The 19,484-nt window shown below is 40.5% G+C and overlaps 1 long non-coding RNA gene across 7 annotated transcripts in view; it reads right to left on the minus strand.

Moving 5' to 3' along the window:
* The window catches only part of LOC103279101 (uncharacterized), an 82,129-nt gene that overhangs the window by 51,157 nt on the left and 11,488 nt on the right, over positions 1–19,484 (minus strand). The window contains exon 3 of one of the 7 annotated variants that reach the window (XR_009999898.1): positions 16,803–16,879. The exons of the other annotated variants lie outside the window; for them this stretch is intronic. This is a non-coding gene — a long non-coding RNA (uncharacterized LOC103279101). The remainder of the gene's footprint in view (positions 1–16,802; positions 16,880–19,484) is intronic. 7 annotated transcript variants of the gene reach the window in all.

Here is a 19,484-nt window from a genome sequence, read left to right on the forward strand (position 1 = left end):
AATCTCTGAGTTTTTGTGTATTTGTAATACAGACCCTTCATGTTAGATTGCAGACTCGGTTGCCAAGGGAGTTAATGAGAGAGGGAGAAAATCGAGTGTAAGTTCCACAGAACATGAAAAGACTTTGATCATTAATTATGCAGAAAGATTACAGCTAAATTCATTTTTCTTGTACTAAAAATAAATCAAAAGTGCAAAAAAGAGGCTAGCACCATGTGCCAATAAACCAAGCTTTCGGCACGGTCACTGGGAAAGGTGCTGAGTTTGAGGTTGCTTTCTGTGTTTCGTGCGGGAAAATAAACAAAATGTTGTTTTATCCAAGCAGATATATAATATGGTGTTCAACAGCTTTAAAAATCATGCAATGCCACACCTCCAACATCTCTTTATGTAAATGTATAGGCTAGAATGTTTGTTTAACCAGCTGTGTTGAGATTTCCTGATAAATCTGAAAAGATTGAAGAAGCATCCTTGAAAGGAATGCGGGGTTCCAGGAAGAAGCACTCATTTCTCTCCAACTTCAGCTACACACTATTTTGTGGGTGATCAAGAAGAATAGAGAATGAGTGAGTCTCCAAATATTGGCTTTCATGTAGTGTGACAATGAATTCACTCCAAGTTTTAGTTGGAATTCAGAGCCTTGGAGATCTCCAAGTTCAGACTAAAACCTAGCCCAGATTTACTGCCCCAATGACAGGCAATGAGCCATGGCTGCTTTTAGATCTATGAATGGACATTTAAATATCTAAACAATCAATGTTAAACTCTGAAGTTCAGGTATCCAGCAGAACAGTCCCCATAGCCACATACTCAGGTGAGTCAAAAAATGAAGGCTTGATCCATCTTGACAAGTTAGTGGATACAGTTTCTATCATTTTGAAAGAGGGTAGGAATCATGCAGCTCATGTTCCATGTGTAACACTTTGTTTTTGCTGTTTCTGGAGTCTCTGCACCCCAACCTCCCATTAACCCCCCTTTTGCTGAAAATTGGAGTTTACTGTTCCAGTGCTCCTTTTCAAAATCAAGACCTGGGCCTGTCTCTTTATACAAATATCCCTTACCTGAAATGCTTGGTACAAGGTGTATTTTGGATTTTTTCAGGTTTTGGAATACTTGTATTTGTTTCTGTGTACATAATGAGATATCTTGGAGATGGCACAAAGTCTAAACATGAAATTCCTTTGCTTAATATCCACCTGTATTAACATCCATACATAACCAGAAGGTAATTTTATATGATATTTTAAATAATTTGGCACATGAAGCATTTTTTTGCACATTAAACAATCAGAAACAAAGCTGTGACCTTCTCAGCCACTCATATGGATAATTTCAGATGTTGGAATCAGAAAGCAACGCTATCACCATCTTAGCCATTCATATGGATAATTTCAAACTTTGGAATACTTTGGAATTCTGGATAAGCAATACTCAACCTATACCTTGTTATAACTTTCTATCAGTCCCAATCAAAACAAAACACCATCTTTCATTGTGTAATAGCTGCATTTTCCCCATTTTGAGGGAGAAAGGGGTGTGTGAGAGATTTTTATGTGAATGTGACTATTATGTGGTGAAAAAGAAGCCTCTAAAGGAAGCATGTGCATGAGTGCGTAATGCTTCACTTCAAAGGGACAGCCACATGGGCATCACTCACCTATATGCCGATAAAGGCATAGTCTTATGGGTGGGTGATGCTCCATTCTTCCAGGAAGAGGAATGAATCCCCCCTCCCAGCCTGCCCTCTTTCCCTTTTGGTGAGGCAAGTACCACTGTGCCAAAAAGGCCATCACATCCTTAATTCACTCACCCAGGTGTGTGACTATTATGCAATGGCAACTAATGTGTGATGAAATATGGGTTCTTTCTAAATGGAAGAAAATGTTTCTTTTAATTCCCCCCTCCCATCCCTTTCGGTTTTATTTAAACAACTACCAAGACTGGATCTACACTTCCTTGAATCCCAGAATCTAATCCCAGATTATCTGCTTTGAATTGGATTATATGACTCTACACTGCCAGGTAATCTGGAATGAGCAGATAGCCTGAGATCAATTCCTGTGGAATAGAAAATAGCCACTCCTAGATCTATAAGATTGTGCTTCTAAATCATGGCTGCAGACCTATATTCAGCAATTGGGGGGGGGGGGGCATCTATCTTACACTCTGTGCCTGCTCCTTTTTCTTTCGCCCTCCTTTCTGACAGCATCTGTTCCAAGGTCCCTGAGCTCTGCTCGCACCTGTCTTTCCTAATCTAAACCTTCTGGAAAATATCTTGACAGCATCTCCCTCTAGCCCTTTGCCCTTGTGCTCTGCAGAGAGGTTGCCTTCCCCAGCACACTGTGCTGGGCTGTCAGACAGCCGTGCAAAAAAGCCATGTTTTGTCGGGCAGCTGATAACCTGCCTGAATTCAGTAGCACATAAAACATGGACCACCATTATCCCCCAAAGTCCTATTTTGAATCCAGTTAAACCACAGCACCATGGAAGCCTGGGTTGAACTTCATTACCAGGTTCAGTTGTTTCATTAAGAGCATCTGTGAACATGGCTCCATGGGTTGAGAATAGAGCTTGGAAAGGTATTTTCTTTGACTACGGCTCTCAGAATCCCCTAATCAGCGTCCCTGTGAACTACAATAGCATGTCCTCAGAGACAGAGGCTTTTCCTACCATAACCAAATATAAAGTGGGTGGTAATAACAACAAGGTGAGTAATAAGAAAGAGACATAGCCAAGACATGTTGTTGTCTGAGACAGAGCAGCAAATGCCATACATGCATACATTTTGAGTCAAACACCAGCCAGGTCATTTTGCTATGCATTGAAGAAAAATCCTCTCTCCATTCCTGGCAATAAGAACACAATAATAACAAAAGAAATATTTTGCTGCCCATTCCTAGTACCCAATCCAATTCTCTAGGCTGCCGTCTCATTTCTCCTAGCAGGAAGGCCCTGGGAGGATTCAGAAGCTGGAGTTCTAGGGAAAAGAGCCAACACACTTGTCTTAAAATATCCCCACCGACAGAGCAAAACACCTTAAAGGCACAAGCGGTATTTACAAGGACTGCAAGCAGCCTCAGAGCCCAGCGTTTGCTTTATTTTTGAAACAGGTGTGGGCGAAAATGTAGCCCCCAGGAATATTAACATACTTCTGTCTGCATTTTAGTGACATCATTTGTAATCTGCAACCTGGGCGAGTATTGTGAAAGTATGAGGAGGGAGAATTCAGACTGGCATGTATGTGTTTGCACACCTATAACACATGGAGCATCTTCAGAGCTATACGGTTCTGTCTCTTTCTCACTGGAAGAATGAAATGCAAACAATGAAATGCTTCCCTGCCCACTTCCTAGACTTTGGCTGCACAATTATGAATTGCATGTGTTTAGAGTTTGGGCTTTTGACTTCAGGACAGGTTCAAAGTGCAAACTGCAGGGTCCAGAGTAAGATTTGGCAACTTTTTTTAAGGTAGGAAGAATTACAAACATCATTTCCGAGACAAATGAGCTGGAATTGATACTGCCTGAATTCTGTTTATTTATACATGTAATGTTAATAACACATATAAGACTTGCATTAAGATTATCTGAAGGACCACATCTCCTTATTTGTACAATTTGAGCTCTTTTCTGTGTGCATATGTACCGTAGAATTAATGTAGTTTAACTGCCACGGCCCAATGCTATGGAATCTTTGGAGTGCAGTTTCACAAGATCTTTAGCCTTCTCTGCCAAAGAGTGTGAGTACCTCACCAAAATACAACTCCCATGATTCTATAGCATTGAGCCATCAAGGCTGAAGTGATATCAAACTGCATTAATTATACAATGCAGATGCACCCTTGCTTTCTATTATTTCCCTAGACATATTTGGTGGGAAGAAGGCTGTCTTTCTGATGGCTGTTCTTAGGCTTTTCTAGAGAGCTTTCTCCTTGCTCTCTTTCTGTCAGCAAGTGAAAGGTTTCCTATTCCATCTATATTGGTTTTACATTTTTATGTTCTACGTTTTAATGGCTTTTAAGAGTCTTAATTCTATATAATAGATGGTGAGTTGTTACAGATAGTGCAGTGGTTCTCAACCTGTTGGTCCGCAGAGTTTTGGCCCTCAACTTTCAGAAATCCTAACAGCTGGTAAACTGGCTGAGATTTCTGAGAGTTGTAAGCCAAAACACCTGGGGACCCACAGGTTGAGAACCACTGAGATGGTGTATTACAGGCTGGGCATTCCAAAATCCCAAATACTCCAAAATCTGAATGTCCACATGGGTGGCTGAAAGGGTGAAAACCTTCTAATATCTTAATACAGTATATATAAACTTTGTTTTGTGAACAAAATTATTTAAAGCATTGCATATAAAATTACTAGGCCCCTGGTGGCACAGTGGATTAAACCGCTAAGCTGCTGAACTTGCTGACCGAAAAGTCGGCAGTTCAAATCCAGGGAGCGGAATGAGCTCCCGCTGTTAGCCTTGGCTTCTGCCAACCTAGCACTTCAAAAACATAAAATGTGAGTAGATCAATATGTACTGCTCTGGCAGGAAGGTAACAGCACTCCATGTAGTCATGCCAGCCACATGACCTTGTAGGTGTCTATGGATAATGCCGGCTCATTGGCTTAGAAATGGAGATGAGCACCAACCCCAGAGTCGGACTTGACTAGACATAATGTCAGGGGAAAACCTTTACCTTTACTATATAAAATTACATCTAGGCTTTGTGTATAAGATGTATAGGGAACATAAAAAATCTCATGCTTAGACAGAATAATCCCACGTCCGAAACACTTCTGGTCCAGATTATTCAACCTGTACTGGTAGTTTTGTATGTTTTGATTTGTTGCTGTGTCAAGGAGGAACCTATCATTCAGTTTTCTAGGCTAGATATGCGTAACCTGTGCATTATGGTCCATACGAAACACTGGAAAACAAAACATTGTCAAGAATTTAAAAATACTCCTGAAAAAGGAGGTCCCTCTATTTTGGGGGTGGTGGTAATAGCTCCACCTAGTGTGCTGGAATAACTATTGCAAGGCAGAGCACCTAAGAACAAAATATTGTTTTCTTTAGTTTCTTATGAATATTTCTACATGAAGTGTTCTTAGTGATTTTTGTCAAGAACATTATATGCCATTCTGTATTTCCCTCCTTGATGGATTTTATGTGCAAGAGAAAGAGACAGAATCAGCACAGGAAGATTCCAATGAAAAGTCAGCAAAAGCAGCATCTCATCCTATGCCATTGGCTCACTGAATAAACCACTCTATTTTTATGTCATTTTAGAGAATGGTCATAGCTTCATCTCATAGATTTAGTACTATAAAGAGGAGGCTAGTGCTCTAATTTCTTTCCCAAACTATAAATCCCAGGATTCTGCTGGATGGGAATTCTGCTTGCAGTTAAGAGGAAATCAATTTTCTGTAACTCTGTAGGGGAGCTAGATTCAGGCTTAGATCCTGTATTGGGAGCAAAAGTGGGAGGAGAGAAAAATCTGGGAGAGTTTAAAAGCAATTGAAAAGGTAAGATCAATTAGAATCAGCATTATAGAATCATAAAGTTGGATGAGACCTTGTGGGCCATCCAGTCCAACCCCCTGCCAAGAAGCAGGAAAATCACATTCAAAGCACCCCTGAAAGATGGCCATTCAGCCTCTGTTTAAAAGCCTCCAAAGAAGGAGCCTCCACCACACTCCAGGGCAGAGAGTTCCACTGCTGAACAGCTCTCACAGTAAGGAAGTTCTTCCTAATTTTCAGGTGGAATCTCCTTTCCTGAAGTCTGAAGCCACAATTGCAGAGTATTCTATTGTTTTTGAATCCTCCCTCAAATTGTTTTCATACGGATAAGACCAGTGTATGAAATAGACTTTAATTTAAAGAATAACAATTATTCTAGCCTACTGCTGTGCCTTTAACAGAGATCATATTCACAGAAATTGACAAGTATTTGCTTTTAATGGCACACAACAGTATTGTAGATCATCCAGTATCATCTAGATAAATCCAGTATCATGTGGTGGGGTTATTGAGCACATGTAATGTATTCCACTAGGACTCCCACAGTCTCAGGGCTGTGGGCACTGAAGTCCAAAACATCTAGAAGATGCACCTGCCATAGATCAAGTCTCCTACTAAAGAACAGTGGCTGATTCAAAAGTTGGCAGCCCATTCGATAATGGTTTGCATTAGACTTTTCACCACCTTGACATTCATTTACTGATTCTGTGCTTCAATCCTATAATTGCCCCCAGTAGCACAATGGGTTAAACCCTTGTGCTGGCAGGACTGCTGTCCTGAAGGTTGCTGGTTTGTATCCAACCTGGGGAGAATGCAGATGAGCTCCCTCTGTCAGCTCCAGCTCCATGCAGGGACATGAGAGAAGCCTCCCACATCAAACATCTAGGCGTCCCCTGGGCAACGTCCTTGCAGACGGCCAATTCTCTCACACCAGAAGCGACTTGCAGTTTCTCAAGTCGCTCTTGACATGAAAAAAAGTCCTATAATTTGGAAAATCATGATAGGAGTAAGACACTGAAAAGAACTCGAACCTCCATTCACTTAGTAATACTTAAAAGTTGCCAACTTTTGAACAAGTCCTTTAGTTGTCACTTTAGCAGCAGGATGACCTATTGCAATTGGCCGCTGAAGCCTTCACCCGCTGGTTTCTTCATCTCAAACCTCTACAGGATCACAGAACTGTCAACTTGAAAGGGACTGTAAAGATGATCTAATACAACCCCCTGCTAATGCAGGAAACCAACAGCTAAAGTATCGCTTCGCAGATGGCAGCACAATCTCTGTTTCAAAATCTCCAGTGAAATCTGTCTGTTCCACAACCAAACAACTCCTGCTACCAGAAAGATTGTCTTAAGGTTTAGATAGAGCCCCCTTTCTTGCATTTTGAACCCATTGGATGGGATTCTGCTCTATCAAGCTGCAGGAAACATGCCATCCTACAAATTTAAATATGAAATTAATTTATGTTTCATATCGATATTCACATAGCCTGAAAGATAATTTCATAAGATAATTGTGTGTGTGTGTGGTGAAGTGGGTTAAACCGCTAAGCTGCAGAACCTGCTGATCGGAAGGTTGGTGGTTCAAATCCACAGGTCAGGGTGAGCTATTGTTGTTAGCCCCAGCCAACCTAGCAGTTCAAAAACATGAAAATATGAGTAGATCTATAGGTACTGCTTCGGCGGGAAAGTAATGCTGCTCCATTACTAGGAGATGTCTATGGACAATGCAGGCAATTTGACTTAGAAATAAAGATGAGCATCAACCCCCAGAGTCGGACTCGGCTAGACTTAATGCCAAGGGGTTAACTTTTACCTTTACTATGTGTGAAAAAAAGTTTGTGTAACTTAACTACCAGAAAGCAAAGCTGTCACCATCTCAACCATCCATGTGGACAATTTCAGATTTTAAATTACAGCTGTTGTGAATGTTCATTATTCACAACCTTTGCACATTTAATCTCTATCTATCACAGATTGCACTTCTAACATTTCACAGCATTTCACCCAGTTATGGGCATTATTTCCTCCCTTCCCTATATCCATATATATATCCCTATGTTTTCCACAGATAATAACACTTCATGTGACCAAAGAAATAGGCTCAAGTCCAAAATAGTTTCTGCTATAATTAATCTATTGGTCCTTAGAGGTACAGGTTAAGAATCCCTTATCCAAAATGCTTAGGACTAGAAATGTTTTCAAATTTTGGAATACATTCATGTACATAATAAGTTTTCTTGGAGATGAAACCCAAGAGTAAACACGAAATTAATTTATGTATCATATACACACTATATACATAACCTGAAAGTAATTTCATACACAATACTTTTTAATTATTTTGTGCATGAAGCCATGTTTCTGTAACTTGAACCATCAGTCGGCAAAGGTGTCACTAATTCAGTCACCCATGTGGACAGTTTCAGAATTTGGAGAGTTTTGGAATTCTATATAAGAGATAACGATTCAAAATAGAAAGAAATTCAGACATTCTGAAAATCTAAATGGGATTTCTAAAGTGGAAATTTGGCCTAGAAGAAGAAAGAGAAAAGAAACCAAAGAAGATACGAGGAAAAAAAGCAAGGGAAGAAGAAAGCTGGTTTCTAAGGTGTTTTCTTTTTCCATCCCTGTTTTTCTTAGTGTTCCACATTACTCTTTGGTGCTTGTCCCTGAAGATAACCAGTACTGCATAGCTTCTTCTTCTTCTTAGAAACAAGAATATAAATAGATGGAGGTGTTGCCTTTTAAGTTTAAAACAACAACATCCCCCAATGGTTCCTTGTAATGGAAATACAGAGGAGAGAGACAATGACATCATTGACTTTCACTCAACTTCAGCAAGGGCAGATCCAAATCCAATGCTTTAGTGACCCCCAGTGTACAATGGTGAGAACTGCTCACTAGCAGTGGTGGCTGCTGATGGATCCTTATTATCAGGTTGGAGGATTGTTATTAATCTTGAAATGGCAAGGAACTTGTACAGCTTCTTCTCTTAAAATAAGACCTGATCTTTCTCTCCTTTCTTCCTTCTTTTCACAGCATATTTTCTTCCTGAAGAGATCGGTATTGTATATACAGCTCTTTCTTTATTTATCAACTGATGATCTGATGAACAGGAGCCTCTGGTAGCACAATGGGTTAAACCCTTGTGCTGGTAGGATTGCTGACCGACAGATAGGCAGTTCGAATCCAGGGAGAGCTGGTGAGCTCCCTCTGTCAGCTCCAACTCCCCACATGGGGACATGAGAGAAGCCTCCCACAAGGATGGTAAAACATCAAACATACGGGCATCCCCTGGGCAAACATAATGTCACAGAGTCATCACCTTGACGTTTATGACCTAAATTCAACAGTTCTTCTAGGAGCCCCTGGGTGGCACAATGGGTTAAACCTTTGTGCCGGCAGAACTGCTGACTGACAGATCGGCGGTTCGAATCCAAGGAGAACGGGTAAGCTCCCTCTGTCAGCTCTAGCTCCCCATGTGAGAAGCCTCCCATGTGAGGAGGAGGCCGGGCCAGGCTGTGGCGCAGGCTGGTTAGCAGCCAGCTGCAATAAATCACTCTGACCAAGAGGTCATGAGTTCGAGGCCAGCCGGTGTCAGGGTGAGCACCCGACCATTAAAAATAAAATATAGCCCCTGCTCGTTGCTGACCTAAGCAACCCGAAAGATAGTTACATCTATCAAGTAGGAAATTTAGATACCACTTATATGTGGGGAGGCTAATTTATGACACCATAAAAAAATCATCCAGCCGCCATTGGAATGAGGAAGTTGCCGTCGCAGTGGATGATGAAGCAGCTGCTCCCCCTGTGGCCAGAATCAAACATACCCTCAGGAAGCTGGAAGCTGGAGAAGGTTTAAATTGCCTCTGTGTCTGTCTCTGTCTCTGTCCTATGTTATATGGCACTGAATGTTTGCTTTATATGTGTACAATGTGATCCGCCCTGAGTCCCTTTCGGGGTGAGAAGGGCGGAATATAAATACTGTAAATAAATAAATAAATAAAACATCAAACATTTGTACGTCCCTTGGGCAATGTCTTTGCAGACGGCCAATTATCTCACACCAGAAACAACTTGTCGTTTCTTAAGTCGCTTCTGACACACACACAAACAGTTTTCTCATAATGCATTTCTACTCATAGGTTTTCATTACCTTCACTACTTCAACATGTCTGGTAGGGGGGCATCTGCACTGTTCAATTAATGCAGTTCGACATTACTTTCATTGCCATGGATCAATACTATGGTATATGGGAGTTGTAGTTTTATAAATGTATTTAGCTTTCTCTGCCAAAGAGTGTTGGAGCCTCACCTGCATCTCCCAGGATTTCATAGCTTTGGGTCGTTCCATGCCCTTCCCTCAGTATTCACATTATCTATCTCACATATCTGTTTTAAAAGATGTAGCCATATAATTGAAGTGGCTATACTACTTTAGTGCTATGACTAAAATAAAGCAATCAGTAGAACCATTCAGTCTGGTAAGCAGAAATGTAATGAAGGAATGAAAGTCAGCAAAAAATCTCCCATTTCAAATGGCATCAATGGGACCACTCAAAAGGTGTAGTGGAAGTATTTGGACAATGGATAGAGATCTATGATGTTGCTGTTATGTCTATCATGGGGTTTTCTGGGGCCTGAAAATCTGGAAGGAAGTGGAATCAAAGGGGAGATTGTCCAGAAAACACACACCCTCAATGTGCACTGGCATGTGCATTTAGCCAAATAGAGCAAAATTGGCGATAAAATGCTCTGCAACCAGTATATGGTCTTTGCAGAGCAGGAATATGGGAGCAAAATGCGCAGTGGCAACAGTCCTACTGCTGGAGTATCTGGATGCGGGAACCAGATATAGCCAGATATACTCCCAGGAAAGTAAACAAACACCTTTTCTCCAAGAGGGAATCACTTTCCCTTTTTTGTTTCCCTGCCTGCCATGATTTCCATCTCTGAGTCTCATTGGATGAGCTGCTTCTGTTCAGTACATTTTTCTCAGTTTGAGTAAGGAAAAAGAAGTATTTCTTTATGTTGGATCGATTCGGCATGAGGGGAGCCTTGCGGACGCCATGGGAGCTTTTTAGCTGTTCCCGGGGTGCTCGTGGAGACTCTCCACAGTGGAATGGGATCTCCTTAATCCACATTCAGATCTGCACTAAATGCAGAAGCAGCCTGAGAGTGTGTGGCTTGCCCATGGTCACCCAGTGAGTTACACTCCTAAGTGGGAATTCGAATCCTGGTCTCCAGAGTCCTGATCTAACCAGTACATCACATTGGCTCTCACAAAGTGGATACATAGTGCTACAACTGCATAGTGTGAAAGGGTCCCTGTTGAAACACTTTTCCCTTCCAACTCTATGTACAAAATATTTGTCCTCTTTTGCAACTGAGAGAAGGAGGGAGGCATTAATGTAAAAATAGGTCAGTATAGGTCAGTTGGTTAAAATTTAATGGCTGCAGAGCTCTGGTAGCACTGATTTCATCCATATATTACCTGGGCAGGTGCTCAGGGCATGCCTTCTGAGCGCTAGGTGTGCTTATTAAGTGCATAAGGCATTTGAGAGAGAGACAGAGAGAAGTCAACCTCTGTGGCCTCATCAAAGCTCTTCTTCATACTCCATGTGGGTTGCTATGGAAATTTCAGTGCCGGTCTCTCCAACTGCCCCATTGCTAGATAGCTGTATACTCAAAATCCTCAGTAATGTTACATTTGAGCCAGTTTGGCAGACGTCCCTCAGAAGATAGATAACTTAATTCCATCTCCAGTAAAACCTAACAAATAACGAAGAATAACACCCAATTCTGCTCATCAATCATTCAGATCCATGGAGTCAAACACCCAATGTGAGGACTGTGTTTTGGAGATGCTTAACAATGCTAGGGGGAGGTAGAAGATTTATGTATTTTCTTCTCAACGCATTCAGATTCCACATTTAATGAGTCCCTGTATTGGCAGGATGATCCTCCATGTGATCCCAGGTTTAAAAGGAAATCCCTCTTGGGGATACATAGATTCTGCCATTTTCAAATGTGAGGTAGGTATTGGCTTTTGCAAATTTGTGATGCTTAAGTCCTTAATTGCACGGCTGTTTTATTAAACCAAGCAGCATTTCTCTGAATGGCTCAGAATTAAAATAGAATACTTTCTACACAATACCTTTAATGCTATACCAGCAACATGGCAGGCATCAGTATAAAATACACAGAGTCCTTAAGTCCTTGATATAATATCAAGTGTCTTAGAAACTACGTATCCCAGAAATTCTTATTTCCAGTTTCTCATTTTGAACCTGTTCCACTTATTCCAGAAGCAAGAATGGTGAAATGAGGCTCTTCAGATCTTACGATACTACAACTTCCAGCACCTCTCATGACTGAACGGAAGGTCAGTGGTTTGAATCCACGGGATGGGATGAGCTCCTGTTGATAGCCCCAACTTCTGTCAACCTACCAGTTCAAAAACATGCAAATGTGTGTAGATAAATACCACTCCGGCAGGAAAGTAACGGCACTCCATGCAGTCATGCTGGCCATACGACCTAGGAGGTTTCTACAGACAACGATGGCTCTTCAGCTTAATAATAGAGCACCAACCCCCAGAGTCGGAATCGACTAGACTTTATGTCCAGGGGGAACCTTTACATTTAAGGCAAACCTGACATGAGGTTTTCTGGGAATGAGACACTATGACTTGTCCAAGGTCACCCTGTGGGTTTCCTTGGTATAGTGGGGAACTGAGTAATAGTCCAATGCTAAACCATTACTCTGAAGAGGCTATCTTCACCTCTGCTAAATTGCCTAGTTATTTCCTACAAGAAGTGAAATCTCAGCTTCAACAGGTATTTTATTTTCTTATTCTTAGGATTTGGGCCACTTCAATGGATCTCAATCTGGTATCTGTGATGTCATCAGACGGGGTTTGTGAAGGATTAAATTAATAACTATTATCAGTGTTGATATTATTATTTTAAATTCATGTGGAATCATTATAATTAACGTATTATATTAAAATAGAAGTGTGTGCATTAACAGATTAATTTATATCCCCATCTCTCTAAATTTGAAGGGTCTTCATGACAAAATTGAAATAATTATTTGATGCAGTCTAGTGTCTTAATTCCTGAGTTAAGTCTTGGGGGTCTGCATCCACAAAAGGTATTTAAAACGTGACTCATGTTGAAGAAAAGATTGAGAACACAGTGCTATATTCTTGCTTAAGTAAGGAAAGTGTCATAAGGGAAACTGATGGTGGGGAAAGGATGAAGCACTCTCTTTCCCATTGTTTGGTTTTTCCTCTTAAGACAGGAGTGTGGATCATGTGGCCCTTGAACCACAACTCCCAGTTTTCCTTCCCATTTGCTGCAGTGGCCAGTTCTGCTGGGAGTTGCAATCAAACAGCATTTAGATCAGTATGTAAGGCCCATGGGCCAAATCTAGCACACCACGTCTTTTTATATGGCCCACAAGGCTATTAATGCCAGGGCAACATAGTTACATTGATATACTCTTACAATTACAACTGGCCCTTTGAAGGTAACCATAAGGCTGATGTGGCCCTTGGTGAAAATGAGTCTGACTTCCCTGAATTAGAGGATCATGAAACCTCCTTTCCCATTCCCACCACAAAACCATTTCGCAGCAGTCCTACTTCAAGCTAATGTATGAGGAATCCATAAAAGAAAAGGAAGGAATAATTACATTTCCATCTCCACCGCCCCCTGGCCTTTTTACTGCCTGGGCAGAGTTAGTGAGGGCTCTTACAAAGCTTTTAATACAATTATTGGTCTTAAACCCCTGTAGTATCTGAGTATGTTATTCTGTGCTCTTCCTAAGCTAAATTTAATCCTGTTAGTTTTCGCCTTTTGAAAGTATGTTGAGCTTTGTCACATCACTGACCGCACAAACATTCCCACGTCTGCTGGTTCATCATGTGTAGGGCAGAAAAAGCCACATTTTCCTGAATTTCTTTCCTCTTGATTATAAATAGTGCCTTATTTTATCAGGTTGCAATTTCTATGGTGTTTTTTTAGCTGTAATTATTCCTGTGATTTTATTGCATGGTATAGTGGTTTGAGCGCTGGACTTTGACCCTGTAGGCCAGGGTTCGAATCCCCACTTGGCCTGAAACCTACTTGGGTGAGTCATATACTTTCAGCCTCAGAGAAAGACAATGGGAAATCTCTTCTGAACAAATTTTGCCAAGACAATCCCATGATAGGATTGCCTTAACTCAGAAATAACCTGCGGACACACAGCAAGGCTGAAATATATATACAAGTAGATAATAATAATAATAATAATAATAATAATAATAATAATAATAATAATAATACTTTATTTATACCCCGCCACCATCTCCCCAATGGGGACTCGGGGTGGCTAACATGGGGCCATGCCCAGAGCAATACAATATAATAAAATATAAAAACAACATATCATAGCACCATTCAAAATACAATAAATAATAATAAACAGAACATCAAGAAATCAAAAAACAATAAAACAAGGGCAGGCCGCGTGAACACAGAGATAAAACCCGGAGTGAGAGGGACAGAGGGGTACTCCACTATGGGCAGGGACATTTGGAAGTGGGGTAATCTAGAGGATAGATGTTTGGAGGGGAGTAACACGGAGATATATAACAGAAATTACTCACTGAAAGCACAGCGGAAGAGCCATGTTTTCAATTCTTTCCTAAAAGCTAACAAAGTGGGAGCTTGCCTAATTTCAGTAGGTAGTGAGTTCCACAGTCGGGGGGCCACAGCAGAAAAGGCCCTCTCCCTTGTACTTACAAGGCGGGCCTGGGATATAGACAATGGTGATAACAGGGCCTCCCCGGATGATCGCAAAGAACGAGCAGGTTTATGGAAGGAGATACGGTCACAGAGGTAGGTGGGTCCCAAACCGTTTAGGGCTTTATAGATGATGGTCTGCACCTTGAATTGGGACCGGAAGATGAACGGCAGCCAGTGGAGCTCCTTAAACAAGGGAGTGGATCTCTCCCTGTAACTTGCCCCTGTTATTAATCTAGATACCACTCACAGCTCACTCCATAAATGGATGCTACCTGTCTATCTGAAGAAAACAATGACTAGTTTGGTGGTAGACCATGTTTTCTAATAAACCGTAGAAAGTAAATCTGACTGGCATGACTGGAATTCAGTTCATTGCTAATTTAGTTTAACATGGAGTGAGGTCAAAGAATGATATGAGTGCTGTAATGGTAACTTTGAAGGTGAACCTTCCCTGTGAAAGTTGCTTCTGTCTTCTGTCTGGCTTTTTGAGACTTCATGTCACATGTTCAGTCAATAGTAAAGGACTACATGCTTGCCAATATTTCACAGATAATATGTATGACCAAGTGTATGGTCAAAGTGTGGTCAAGATAACAATATTTATTTCTGGGGAAGAACCCACAAGCCACGAGAGTTTGCTTTTTCCTGAGCATTGTGTAAAAGGTAAGACCCAACTCTTTCTCTCCTCTTTCCTCCTACAGAGATGAGTGCAAGCTACCTTTACATTTTGAACTCAGTCTGCAGCAAATCAAGTAAGCTGATTACAAAGCGTGAAAAGAGGAGAGAGAAACTGGGACAATTTAAATGTAGCTGAAAACATTTTGACAAGAGAGGATTAATTGCAACAGTCCTTGCCAGATCACAATAATTGGAGAGTATGGAACTAAAGGAGTAATTAACACACCATGCACCATTTGCAGCCAGAGTTTTAAAAAGAAGGGGCATCTTGGGCTGGTCTTCAAAAAGTTACTTCATTGGATTGCAACTCCTGAAATCCAGCAATCATGTTTCCATCAATTCTAGGATCTGTAAGGCCAAAAGTATTTTTCCAGACTATCTTTTTGCCCAAAGAGAAGCCTTGCATTAAAAAAAAAACAACCCTGCTTTTGACATCTGGAGAGGCCTAAATGAAACCAGCAGCACTTGCCACATAAACTAGGATAGATCAAGGATTGCAGGTTTAGGGGCCCCTCCACACAGCTCCTTTATCCCAGGATCTGATCCCAGATTATCTGCTTTGAACTGGAATATATGAGTCTACACTGTCAGATAACCTGGGATAAGAAGATAAACTGGGATCAGATCCTGGGATAAAGAGACCGTGTGGAAGGGCCCCAAGATATTTGGATTAGCATGGACTTCTACCTCCCTCGGGTTTCTCTTTTCATTGCAATGCTAGATTCAACTCTTACACTAGCTTTAAAAGGAATGTTTTGACCAACCATGCATTTTTATCTGTTATTCCTGCTATGCCTGAGAATATTTGGAGATGGCTTAGTCTCAATAATCAATCAAGACCCTTAACTTTATAAAAGATCCACTTTTGATGGAGACGGAAACTGCTAGGATGGATTTGTTGATAGGGATCAACACATTTGATAGCATTCTGGGATGGAGACTATCATGATGACCATTGTGTTTCAAAAGTTACCGTCATTCCACCTCCATTATTCTTTGCTCCCAAATTAGCAATGAACAGAATTCCAGAGGGGATTTTCAGATTTTATCTATGGTTTTATCTCTCTCTTTCCTAGGAGACTAATAGACCAATCTTATGTCTACACAAAAACAATTCTTATAAATTCATTGGGGCTTCCTCCCACATAATTAGATACAGGGTTGCAGACTCAGAGAATATGCAACTTTAATGTAATCATATAAGACAATCCTTTTCTTTCTAATCTTTTAAAATGTGGTTTCTGGTATCTCAGTCAATTGGTCAATCAGATGGGTTAAAAGACAGTGAGGACATTGAAGAGGTCAGTGTTGTAAGTGAAAAGTTAAAATGCTTGACTTGATTGACAACAGATATTTTACTCTTGTGTGTTTATAGATTTCAGTTCCTCTGATATGCAAATATTAGGTAATTATTGGCATAGTCTGAACCACATCTGAGGGGTAGCAGATGTCTAATTTGAATGTTAAACAGTGTTAATGCCCTCCTTGATGAATTTTGGAATCCTGGGATAATTTAAAAATGATTAAATGGTGACTGTTAATAAAAATAGCCTAGAGCACAAATTTAACACCTTCTTCTCTGCTCATTTAAAAATGGCTATTTTCTAGTTTTTCAACAGAAAACTGCATTCCACTAAGTCTTCATTTTATCATGAAACCACACAATTGCAATCACAAACATATACTAAAGCTATAATGTTGCAATTTTATGCAAATACATGTTTTAAAAACTCAGTAATGATCAGTATAAAAAAGTGGACTGAAATCTGGCAGTAGTTAAAAGCAGGCTGAAATGGACAGCTCTTTGAGACCCACTTACAATTTGAAATAGAGTCTGGTATATTACACATGGCAGGACATTTCATAAATGATGGCTCCGATTCTGAAAGGTCTCACCTGTGAGCACAAGAGCAGGACAACTTCATCAATTGTAGAGTGTGGCCAGGTTCCCAAAGATAAAGGCAGGTTGAAAAACCCAGTCTTTGCTCTCCTTTACAAAACACACTTCTGAGAAAATGGGATGTCTAGAGCAGGCATGGACAAACTTCGGCCCTCCAGGTATTTTGGACTCTAACTCTCACAATTCCTAACAGCCAGATATTAGGAATTATGGGAGTTGAAGTCCAAAACACCTGGAGGGCCGAAGTTTGCCCATGCCTGATCTAGACGGTAACATAAATACTGAAGCTTGTTATCACTGTACAAGTTGAGCATTTCTTTTCTAAAATGCTTGGAAGCAGAAGTTTTTTGGATTTCACACTTTACTGGGTTTTTTTTGGGGGGGGGGGAAATACCTGTATTTGTATATACAGTAGAGTCTCACTTATCCAGCACTCGCTTATCCAACATTCTGGATAATCCAAGCCATTTTTGTAGTCAATGTTTTCAATATATCATGATATTTTGGTGCTAAATTCGTAAATACAGTAATTACAACATAACCTTACTGTGTATTGAACTACTTTTTCTATCAAATTTGTTGTATAACATGATGTTTTGGTGTTTAATTTGTAAAATCATAACCTAATTTGATGTTTAATAGGCTTTTCCTTAATCTCTCCTTATTATCCAACATATTCGCTTATCCAACATTCTGCTGGCCCGTTTACGTTGGATAAGTGAGACTCTACTGTATGTGCAATGGGATCCAAGTCTGAACATGACATTCATTTTTGGTTTACATACACCTTATGCACATAGTCTGAAAACAATTTGTAATGTTTTTGACAATATTGGGACAACTAAGATCTTCCCCCATGTTGGAGTCAGATGAGTGTCTTCTCTCTTACATGTCCAAACTGCTTTGAAAATATACATTAGAATAAAAAAATGTATTGATTACAATCCAGAAGCCCTGCAATAATTTGTGGTGCACTTCCACACTGTAGAAATAATGTAGTTTGTCACCACTTTAACTGCTATGGCTGAATGTTATAGAATCCTGGGAATTGTTTTATGGTGAGGCACCAGCACTCTGTGTCTCAGATGAGGCTAAAGATCTTGTAAAACTACAGTTCCCATGATTACATAATATTGAGCTATGGTTGTTGAAATAATGTCAAGCTGCATTAATGCTACAGTGTCGATGCCCCCTTGCATATAAGCTGCTCAAACGGTGGAACAAAAGAGATATCAGAGCCAGGTACAGCTACAGAACATGAATCTTGAATCTAAAAGGTCTCAGTCTCCTGGCCCCCAACCAATATTGACAATCCTTGGATCTAGGTCTAGCACTGGGTCAACATATTCTTCCTTGAGAACTCTGTGATTCCTAGAGACCATCCAGCATCATAAGCCACATGAGACACTGGAGAAAGGGAAGGTGAAAAGCTCTGAACCACAAGCCTATCCTTTTAAATCTTTCTCCTTCATGGTATGGGGTGGAGCCTGAGAGACATAATCCTGGTCCAAGATATAAAAGGATTCATTTCTATAGCTACTGGTTGCTTTATGGACTTGTTACAGCTGGATGCCTGCTTTGATGTTGCCCATCTATTGCGCTCCCACTGCTGGCCCAAGCATGACCATGAGAATGCTGGTAAGTAAACCTCAACTAGGTAATGGTGTTTTATTTTTAAACCAGATCATGATTTTAAAAAAAATTTTATCTTCTTAATATACTCAGTCTTGTTTAATACTGTTGAGCTGTGCGTATGTATGATATTGTCTCCCCTCAATCTCTCAATACATGTTCATGTGCTGTATCTAAGTGCTAACGGTCCTTTCTTGGAGATTTAAGGATGTTCTCCTCAAAGGCAGCTCTATTTCTTTATAAGTGTACATTTCTAAATATACCATGTGTCTAGGATTAGATTTGTGAGACTTTATAGCATGTAAGTAAGTCATCAACTGAGACCATTTGATATGAAGTCATCACCTTTCCTAGTACCTTCTTTGACAAGAGTGCCTTAGTTGTATGTGATTTGCCTTCATGACACCTGTTGACTTATGGTGATCCTATGGATTTCAGAGGATTTTACTAAAGGATACTCAGAGGTGGTTTTACTGGTTCATTCCTCTGAATTCTAGCCTACAGCACCTAGTAATCCTTGGTGGTCTCCCATGTAAGGACTAATCAGGGCTGACCCTCCTTAGCTTCTAAAATCAGACAAGATCCGGTTCCCAGGATATGTAGGTGGCTAGTGCCTTAGATGCTGCATCGCAATTATCTAATAGCAAGGGATCTAAATTTGTCTTAAAGCCTAACAGGATTTATCAGCTATCTTCTTATGTGCAACATCTCAGGAAGGCATTAAGTACTTCTGAAACACAGATGTTAACCCATTCATAGCAAATTTGAATACGTCGGAAGGGTTTTAAGGCCTGACATATTTATTTTGTCTTCAACGTTCTTGGATTAGAGCCCACGTTTTCACATACATAGTGTTATTTGCAGTGATGCAGATGAGGTCAGGTGGGAAAATGTAAACAAGGTAGAGAAAAGATTACTAAATACAAGAAGTAGCTCTGTGACATTTCAATGCAGAGGCTTGTGGTCTTG

Source organism: Anolis carolinensis, chromosome 6 (genome assembly GCF_035594765.1).
Source record: "Anolis carolinensis isolate JA03-04 chromosome 6, rAnoCar3.1.pri, whole genome shotgun sequence".
Taxonomy (NCBI): Eukaryota; Metazoa; Chordata; class Lepidosauria; order Squamata; family Dactyloidae; genus Anolis; species Anolis carolinensis.